The following is a 9903-nucleotide window of genomic DNA, read 5'->3' on the forward strand; positions in this document are numbered from 1 at the left end:
TGTCAAGTACAGTTTTTAGCACGTTTAATTTTCTTCATGTGCGTTTGTTTGTTCTGCTACGGATTATAGTCGTGCGATTGACGCCAGGTTAATTTAAATGGTAATCTGCAAACATATCCGAGTTTCGTGATAAATACCCCGAATAAATTCCAGACCCCGTGATCATGCTTTATAAATAAGCAGGAAGTCTATTGATTTCGACATCCTTTTCCTTAGGCTCACTTCCTCCTTTCACTTAGGCGTTCGGTTAAATAACGCGCCTCCAACTAGGTTTTTCTCCTCGTTTGGCCTCCAGCTTCAAATGCTCCAGGGAGGGTTTCGTCACTAGTTGCCCCGTGGATTCGGTTTTCACCTCTGTATCATATTCACGTTGACATTATTAGAAGAATCATCTTTTCTTCGTTCATAGTGTCGTGGAGGTTTACCGCGGCGGTAATTTTCTACGGAGATGCTGGAAAATGGCATTTCAACGTGTTTTTTTTCAATGCATCCATCTGAGACCAGCCATATCTACTAAAGGTCCCTTCTATCCGTCTCCATCTATTTGAGTGTTTTCCAAGCAGAAGGGGAGGCATCTTATTACCCCAAAGGCGACCCTTTTTCCAACCCTTTCTTTTGCCCGTCGTGTGCACCCCCCACCCCACTCCATCGATATTTGCGGTCCCTCCAGAGCCCTTTGCCCTCCTTGTCTCCTCACCCCCACCGACCTGATCGCTTTTAGGTTCACTCTTCCCTTCCTAAAAGGGAGATTGACGGTATTCAGACGAGTATTCTCTGCCAGTACCTCGAGAGATATTTTCAATTAGAATCATATTCAAGTGATATTCGTACGCCGTTAACTTGACCTATATGACGACTACAAATCAAGGCACCAATTGTGTTCGTCGTGAAACTCGGTTTTTTTTGCTACATAGCGAAGCTGATTTTTCTCTTCTGTAAGTAACAATGATAGAATGGCAGTCAATATGATAATTTTCGCCTAAGGTTATCAATTGCAATCGGTTTTCACGATAAATGGAGGAGATAGACGATTTGTGGGCATAATTCAACCTATGAAGTCATATTTTCTATTTATTTGCCTTCCTAAAGAAATTGCCCGTGTTCTTCATTTGCTGTTTGAATAAATAGCTCATGGGTTACATATTTAGGGATATTTTGAGGTCTTTGCATCCATTTCAATGCACTCTCCTCTGGAAGCTCCTCGGGAAGTCGTGGGAATGACGCAGGCAGAGAGTAACTCTGTGCCCGTGCTCCTACTTACTCTCTCTGACAATTATAAACTACAATCGTGTCTACTGCGGCTTTCGTCTAGAAATGAAGGAGTGGTAGGAGTACAATAAAACGCATGTGGATTATGCTGCGATACAACTCTTAGGCTTTTGCGAAATGGTTTCTATTTCTTATATTGGTTCGTTCCCATGCACATGTAAATTGTTATTTTAAATCACGGACCAATAAGTTTGCGATTCCGTGCACGAGCCCCATATTCCGCGCCTGTTTATTGTTTTCGCCGCTGTGAATATCTCCAATTACAAATTGTCATGGTACTTGCCAGTCGCAAATTTTGAATAAATCGTAGTTTTAGCCTGTGACATCCTTGTAGCGCCAATACTGCTGTTACAACACAATTGCATTGCAAATAAATATCCTCCCAGTTGTACTCGAATATTTCGTACTGTGATAATGATGCCACGAGTATATAAGCCTTGGCTGAAAATGTTCATATGTTTTACTTTCGAAGCTGGTTGAAACACGAGCAGCTGATTAAGATAATCAGCGTCTACAGACTGCCGCTTTTAGGATTCGCACCATTCGCGAGATTTCATCCCCAAGACATGAGACCGAAGACCTCGAATTGCAGAACGACCAGGTGGCGACACCTCCGCAAGTCGTGCGCGCCGCCGTCATTCATCGTGGGGCACTCAGGGCGGGGTCGCGGGCGCGAGAGAGGAGTGCGACGTGCATTAGAAGGAGCTCTTCCTCCCGCTTCCACCGCGTCGGTGGCGAAAATTCCCTCGAGAGCGCTCTCGCGCGCTAAAATAAACTCCCCTCCCGGTATGTCAATGTTTGCCGATGATTTGGTTTGGCGTACTCCGCCCTTCCCTCTCTTCTTTCCGAAATAACATTATTAGCGAATGGAAAGGGCGGTGGAAGGTCTAACGAGTGCCGCCTCGATGGGCGCTTTCTCGATCGAGACTCGGGAGGGCATCCGAATGCGTCGGCAGTTGCAAGAGGGGTCGCCGTTTACTTCGCGGCGTTTCTTTATCCCCGTGTCACCTTCCACTCCTCAACCTCGCATTGGGAATCGGTTTTCCGACGCGTGGTTGGTCATCCGGGAACCCTTCGACTCATTCCTTGATCGTGTTCAGCGGGGAAAATAATTTAAATGAAGTCACCGGGCTTCGATCGGAAGAATAGATTGTCAGTGCATTGAAGTCGAATGTCGGGGCACGCATATTAGGAAGTGTTCTGCCATAATCTCATAATACTGCTGAGTTCTATTCCTCTCAGTTCGGCAACTAGACTCAACTTTCTTAACTATAAATAAAATGTACCCATTTACAAACATGGGCAAAAAAATTCATCTCTACTAGTAGAAACATATTGCTTCTCCAATTCGCATATTTGGTGACAAAATTGTGTACTCTTTATCATTCCCTTCCTTTTAAGATGCTGTTCTGTCACAAGCAAACGAATTACTTTTACTAAACATTGCTGTAACATTTTGTTGACACTCTTTTGAAATTCTGGAGAGATTTTCCGAATTCTTAATTGAATTGCTGGAAGAGTTAACTACCCTTGGAAGAATTTCCTCCGCAAATGCATATATTCCTGAAAATCGTGACTTGGAAGATTTTTCGGGGATTAGCAAATTAATTTGGACAAAGTTACGTCGTGTATTTGTATTAGTCTAATCTTCAATTAAAAATTAAAAATTTGCAATTTTCCACAAAATAAAATGCATTAATGCAACCGGTTTCAATGTAACTACATGATCGTCAGGTGTCAGACACCTGATGATGACGTAGTTACATCGAAACCGGTTGCATTAATGCATTTTATTTTGTGGAAAATTGCAAATTTTTAATTAATTATGATATTCCACCATATCGCGCCTGAAACGTCTCTTTTTAGTCTAATCTTATTTGGAAAATGAGTCGACGGCTGATATAACGTTATGATTGTGTCATTCACAGAGCAGCGAGAGTTAAACATTATATCTTTTTAATTTCTCGGGTGAATTGCGGCTTTTGGGAATTCCTTGACTCTTGGCCATTGAATATGATGAAATCTTGGGTTTTCATGGCCGATAAAGTTATCCAGTCACTCTTATAAATTACACAGTTAGCAATTTGGATGGCGTACGCGGCTTTAAATGCGTGTCGAGTGAACCTAGAAACAATTTGAATTGCCCTTGTGGATTTTCTGTTCATTATGGCACTATCTCTTCATTCTTGACTCGAAATCAATGCGTCAGAGTAATATTTTCAGAAATTATTAATTTAAAAATGGTTGGTGAAAACAAAAACAATTTATTGGATGAATCCGCGTTGTTGACCACTATTTGCGGCTGCGAGGAAACATTTTTGGAGTCGCCGATTGCTCTCGCAAGGGAATCCTCCGAGTCAGAGCGGTCGAACGTGAAATCCACCGTTCTGGATGGTGTGACGCTGACCTGAGTCACACGGTAAACAAAGTTGCGCGTTTGGGATTGGAGCGACGGTGGAATGGTGCGCGGGGCGTGGTGAGCAGCGTTTTCCAAGTTTCTCCAATTCAGTGATTCTCTCTGTTTTATGTTCGGAAGTGCAATTGACCGCAGTGAATGAAAATGGTCTTCGGTCTTCAATTACAGATGCACCGATGTGAAACATAATATTTTCAAAATATGAATTTCGAAAGTCTGCAAGTGTATCCATCCGTGCTGAAAATCCGCTCTCCACCCCTGGGGTCTGGGTTCGATCCTTTTCTTTCCTGAGGATGAATTTAGAAGTTGAGCGGAGTCCGGTCCTATTCTGAGAGTGGTGTTGAGGAAACCATCACGTGTGGAGGATGCCTTTCGCTTCGAGTCCTGGCGCGCCCTCGTCCTTCCCTATTCTTTGCCCTCTCTCCCTTTTTTATTCCCTCCCCACGAGAACCCACCGCGCAAAACGCCATCACCTGCCACACACCTCCCAATAGGCTTATCGATGTACTACATCAGAAAGGGCGGTGCTAGTACGTTCCCACCTCCTTCCCTCGGCTTCACTTCAAACCTTCGCCGTCGGAAGCTTAAATCTTTCATTTCTTTGATCTATCCGCCAAGACATTAGGTTTTCGGTGTCAAATGTCCAAAACGAATTCCTATTTTACGATTCCCTTAAACTTCTCCTCAGAGATCACTCTCTCCGAATGCAACCTGTGGCAATAGGGACGAAACGTCCAGCATTTTCTTCCTCAAAGTCTGCAGGGACTGGGAATTATGTCGGCTGATCATTCGATATCTATGTCTTTAATTGAAGTTGTTTTGATCATAAGATCTAATTAAACTTTCACTTTCCTTATCTCGATCATTCCCCTACTCCTCCCACATATATTATTTGTCTCCTGATCGCAGGCTTTCGCATCGGTTCGTCGATTCTGTGTGTGGGGATGTTTTCGGGGGAACAAGTTTCCGGATGATGTTTTTCGTTACTCTGAGATACGCACATTACCCCACGCCCACTACACATAGTGAGAAACGTTAGCAACGCCATGAGCGTAATCCGCCGCAATGCTCATTGAGATCTGCGTGGTTAAGATTAAGACAAGAACATAAATGGCTCGTGGATGCTGTCAATACGAAAATGTTGACAATAGAGCACGGATTTTGAGTGAAATCTTAATTGAGTCATACGAGAACCTAATAGCTTAGATAATTTTTACGAAAATTGACTTAAATTCTAACTTCTCAGCGTTTTACCCAAGTCATCTCTAGATTTTCAATAAACAATTGAATATCATCACTCTCAATAGTACTTTTTTTCACCAGAAGTGTGTTATTTCTTATTTGCTGCAGGGAACCAAATCAATGACCATTTCTCGATTTGCTATTCGATTTGTTGGTTCACAGAGAAAATAATTAGTTTCGTCTTCGATGACCGCACCCGACGGCGGAAACTCTCCGTCGCATGCCCTTTCTTTTGTTTAGTCGTGGTCTCTTTTCGCTCCAGTTGGTCCATCCCCACCCCCCGGACCCCCCTCCTCCCCCGCCCCTCCTATTCCTCCCCTGACCGGCCCCATTTCCTCCCCCCCTCCATTTTGATATAATGCCGCCCACCCCTCATGACCCCTCGTCCGAACGCCCCCCGCCCTCTTTCGCTCCCTTATGCTTTCACTGCCCGGATCACAGCCGCCTTCATACCTGCGATTGACTTCACACATTCATTTCTTTCTCTCGTTTCGATTACAATTGAGCTCCATTGGCGCGTCGTCAAAAATACTCAATATTTTATTGCTTCTCCTTCATGCTCTCGATCGTTGTTCTTTCTAGAGTTTTCATAATCACCACTTTTTGGGTATTTTACGACGCGTGCCAACTTACAAACACTACTCCTTCTCCAATCCCGGGTTTCTCATGTTCTTCTATCCCATTCCCATGTTCTCTCAATTTCAATCGTGTCTTCCAAGGAAAAACATCGTGGATCATTCCTCAGGATTTTTCGTGAGGACAAAATTAATGCTCAAATACTATCATTGTCCCTCCCCGGACTACAACCTTGACGTGGTGGAAGGGCTTGTGCGTTCCGATGACCCCTAGAGCTGTGCTGGCGCGTGTAATAATAATTGCTCCTGGTAGGGTCAACCATTCCAGATAGGTCGAAGGTTAGGAGCCAGACCAAAGGTAGTCCAAGCAGCGTCTGTTCCTCAGTGAGGCGGCTGCAATGGCGTCTGACCCCAGTGGGGCGGCCAGTAAGTGATGGTGTCACGTTAAAAACACTATTGAGGAAGGCAACGAGAAACCACCTCAATTATCATTCCCAAGATTAAAATGATGGACAATAGAGAGATTTTGAGTGCTGGCAACTACGGGGCTCGGCCGTGTGTCGTGCCCGGCAGCGCGGGAGGCAAGGCTTCCGCGGTCGTCATCCCACGAAACCCTTGCAAGGGAAAACCGGCAGCAGCAGGACAGAAGACGCAGGAGAAGACCAAATTAGTTAGAATAGGAACGTGGAATGTTAGGACAATGATGAGGACAGGGAAATTGGAGAATGTTAAGCGAGAGATGGAAGGGGGAAAAATAGATATTTTAGGTCTATGCGAGGTGAGATGAAAGGATAGTGGGGATAACTGGAGTAATAATTATAGAATAATATACAGCGGCGGGAAGGAGAGCTAACGAGGGGTTGCCATAGTATTAGATGAAGAGGTGGGAAGAAGCGTAGTAAGCATATTTATATTCCAACAACCCATATATGTATATATATATACATATATATACATATATATATATACACATATATATATATACATATACATATACATATATATATATATATATATATATATATATATATATATATATATATATATATATGTGTGTGTTTGTGTGTGTATACCTTGAGTAAGACATGTAAACACAAAGAAAGGACACTCACATATGTAGTTTTGACGTTTCGGCGATACAGTCATCCGGTGATGATATTTTTTTCACGAAATATTTAATTAGTAATTATGTTCATCCAAAAACCTTCCTTAACCGTTAGATTACCTTATAATAATAAACTATCAATGTTCGATTGCTGAAATTGGATTTTTAATCGGGGTTGAAATATGATGTTGTTCTACTTATGTGATTTAAAATATTGTATTACATTCGCATCATCAGATCATACGCAATAAGCTCATAATGTTTTCGCGAATATGCAATGAACGCTTTGGTCGCGTTATTCCTTGGGAGGTGTAATACTGAATAGATGTAATCGTACATGTTTCTATTTTTTTCGTATATTGAAAACTGTGTTGTGGCGTTGTGTTCAATCATGCACCGTTCCTTTCTTTTGTTCATTTGAGAATGGTAAATAAATGGGCCAAATGGAAGAGGGAGCCTGAGAGTGTTAAATCGGAATCCCAGGGAAAGGACGTTTATCTGAGTGCGTGTGTCTTCCTCTCTCTCGCACGCACCCACAGGCCCACCGCAAAGGCCACCGCGTCCCTCCCATTCTCCTCCACTCCTCCTCCTCCATCCATCCATCTTCTCCCTCCCACCACCACCTTCCCATTTATCAATTCCCTCTCATCGCCTCTTTCATCCCTCCCTCTCATTGGGATCTGTCGCCGAGTCATGACACACGTGAGACGCGCGACGATCCCTTTTGAAGATGCGCCCCTTTTCATACCGGGGGAGGGGGGGGGGGGGTGGTTGGAGGTGGGGGGGATGGAGCTGCGCTATTTCCCGCTCACCCCATCTTCCTCCCTCCGCTACTCCTCAACGTGATCGCTCACCCTTGCATCAAATTCATCAGTTAATGCCTGGAGCCAGGGGGCCGGGGGGGCGCCTCATATTTTCGAGAAATCCGTTCGATCGAATTTTATTTTGTCAATGTGTTGCGGCCCGCATTTCATTTCTCCCTTTCAAGTATTCTCCTGTCGCTTTTCAAATTAAGATGCTTAGTTGACAGTCCCCATAATATTACTCGTAATATGGAAGCGGATAAAATTTCATTGCATTCAGTTAGTTTCATAGACAATGAATTTTTTCAATCAACTCAAATATACAGCAAGAAAAAAGTCTTATTGGAAGATGATGTGTCATATTCCTGAGAATCTCACTCTTTCTACTTCTTAACCAGTCACATTCTCAGGAATATTAACTGGAATAACTAATTAACAGAAATATTCAGTATTTCTTCTCGTGTGCTGTTAGATACTCAAAGCAATACTATTTTCAATATACTAATAATTGAATAATGCACGCAATTACAACATATTTTAAATTAAAAGTACCCCTCCGTATATATGCGTGCGGTAATTAATTCACAACTTTATCATTTTAGTGATATGATATTTTTTTATTAATGTACACTGTCAAAGAAAATATTTTTGAATGAATCAGTGTCGTCTCATGTCAAGTTCAGATACGCGGAAGAGAAGGAGGAATGATGCAAGTATGCAGTTGAATTTCGAGATATTTGTTTGCTGCAAAGTTTAAAAAGCGGGGTAAACAGGCTTGGGGTATGAGTATAACAATGCTAGAATCCAACATGGGTGGTTATCATTTACCCGGATGAATAAGTATACGGCAGGGGATGTTTCCCTTATCGCAAATATTCGCAAGTGAAATAGGACAACCAAATCGACTTCTGCCTTGACCTATTGGAACGAATGAATTACGAAAATATCTGCCAATTGGATATTTTTCGGCAAAGGATTAGAGTGCGAAAAGAACGCCCAAATGTATTTCTCTGTCCCAAGTCTCTCCATTTCGATACTCATTTGTCTCTGCGGTTTGCCTTCGCCGCCGCTTCTGCCTGCGGAGATAGCGGGCTGTCGAACTGAAATAACAAAGGACCCGAATTCCACTGGTCTCGCACCCAGAAGTAATTTTAATCGACGCGGATTAATCTTCGTATTTCCTGATTTGAAACGATTCAGCTTCAAAGATAGCAAATTTGTAACTTTAATGCAATGCCACAAGCTCTTATAAGTTTCGTGGAATGTTTTCATAATTCTCATTAACAGAAAAATACTTCTTTTATCACGACTTGACAAAAATTTCGTTTATAAAGCCAAAGTATTGATTTTCATGAAAGTTGTCCATTACAGAGAGGAGAAAAAAATGAATGGCTTATGGCCATTGCCAATAATCTGCACATTCTTACTGGGTAGGCAGTAGCAAATCTTTAACAATAACATCATTGGTAAGGTACCTGTGTACTTACAGCAGCCTTTGGTTTAACATCCAATAAAAGAATTGACTGATAATTTTTTTACCTACATATTTTGCTCGGAAATAAATTTCAGGGTTGTACATTCAACAATGCCACATCAACATGAATGCAAGATCTTTGTAATGAAATCACAAAAAGGGACCAAGTTATTTCCTCTCTTATCGGTTGAAAAGGAAACAATGCATCGTAAAAAGTTTAATTTTGAATCCCTGGCATGGCCAAGGATAATTCTCAGGGGGGATAAAACTTTAAAGTTTGTAAAGAGGTACGAGGTTTTAAAATTTAATTTGTGATTAAGAGTGAAGCACATGTTTTCAATATTGCTAAAGATGAAATGGTGTTCTTCCTAAGAAATTAAATTATGCCCTCCTTATGCTGGCTATTGAGTCCTGTCAATCAAAGAGCTCAAATCAAAGCAGTACGTGCGTAGAGTGGAAGCCATGATTTTAAATGCAGGAGAGAGAGATGAGAGTTGTATTGATTTGGTGGGATGAGTTTCTCTTCCACCATTGGATATAATTTGAGAAAAATAACGGACGTTTCACTTGACTTGCCATTAGAGAATGATACACCGAAAATATTAAAAACAACTACAAGGGGTGCTGAAGTAATTAGAGCATACATCTCAAACTACAAGTATAATTCCTTGCAGTTTGAGCTACTATCATGATTAAAGTTTGAGAAATTTAATTAGGAATATGGGTGACAAAAAAACCAAAGAGTTTAGGCCATGATTCATTTTCAAACCTGACTGAGTGGACAGGTTCATGTCAAAAGTGTCCACGGAGGAGTCGGGGCGAACGAACTCTGCAAAGGACTGCCGTAAATGAGAAAGCTGGACTTGATATATACAAATATGTTTTTACGCAATTAGGCAGCCGTTAATGAGAACTGTGGATGCGTATATTCCAGCAATGAATTATCCAAAATCCACGTTTGCCTCCCTAGAGCAATGGGCTCTTGCGGAAAAACCGAATAAATTTCCCGAGCAAGAGTA

Source organism: Hetaerina americana, unplaced genomic scaffold (assembly GCF_022747635.1).
Source record: "Hetaerina americana unplaced genomic scaffold, ioHetAmer1.1.p SCAF_113, whole genome shotgun sequence".
Lineage (NCBI taxonomy): Eukaryota > Metazoa > Arthropoda > Insecta > Odonata > Calopterygidae > Hetaerina > Hetaerina americana.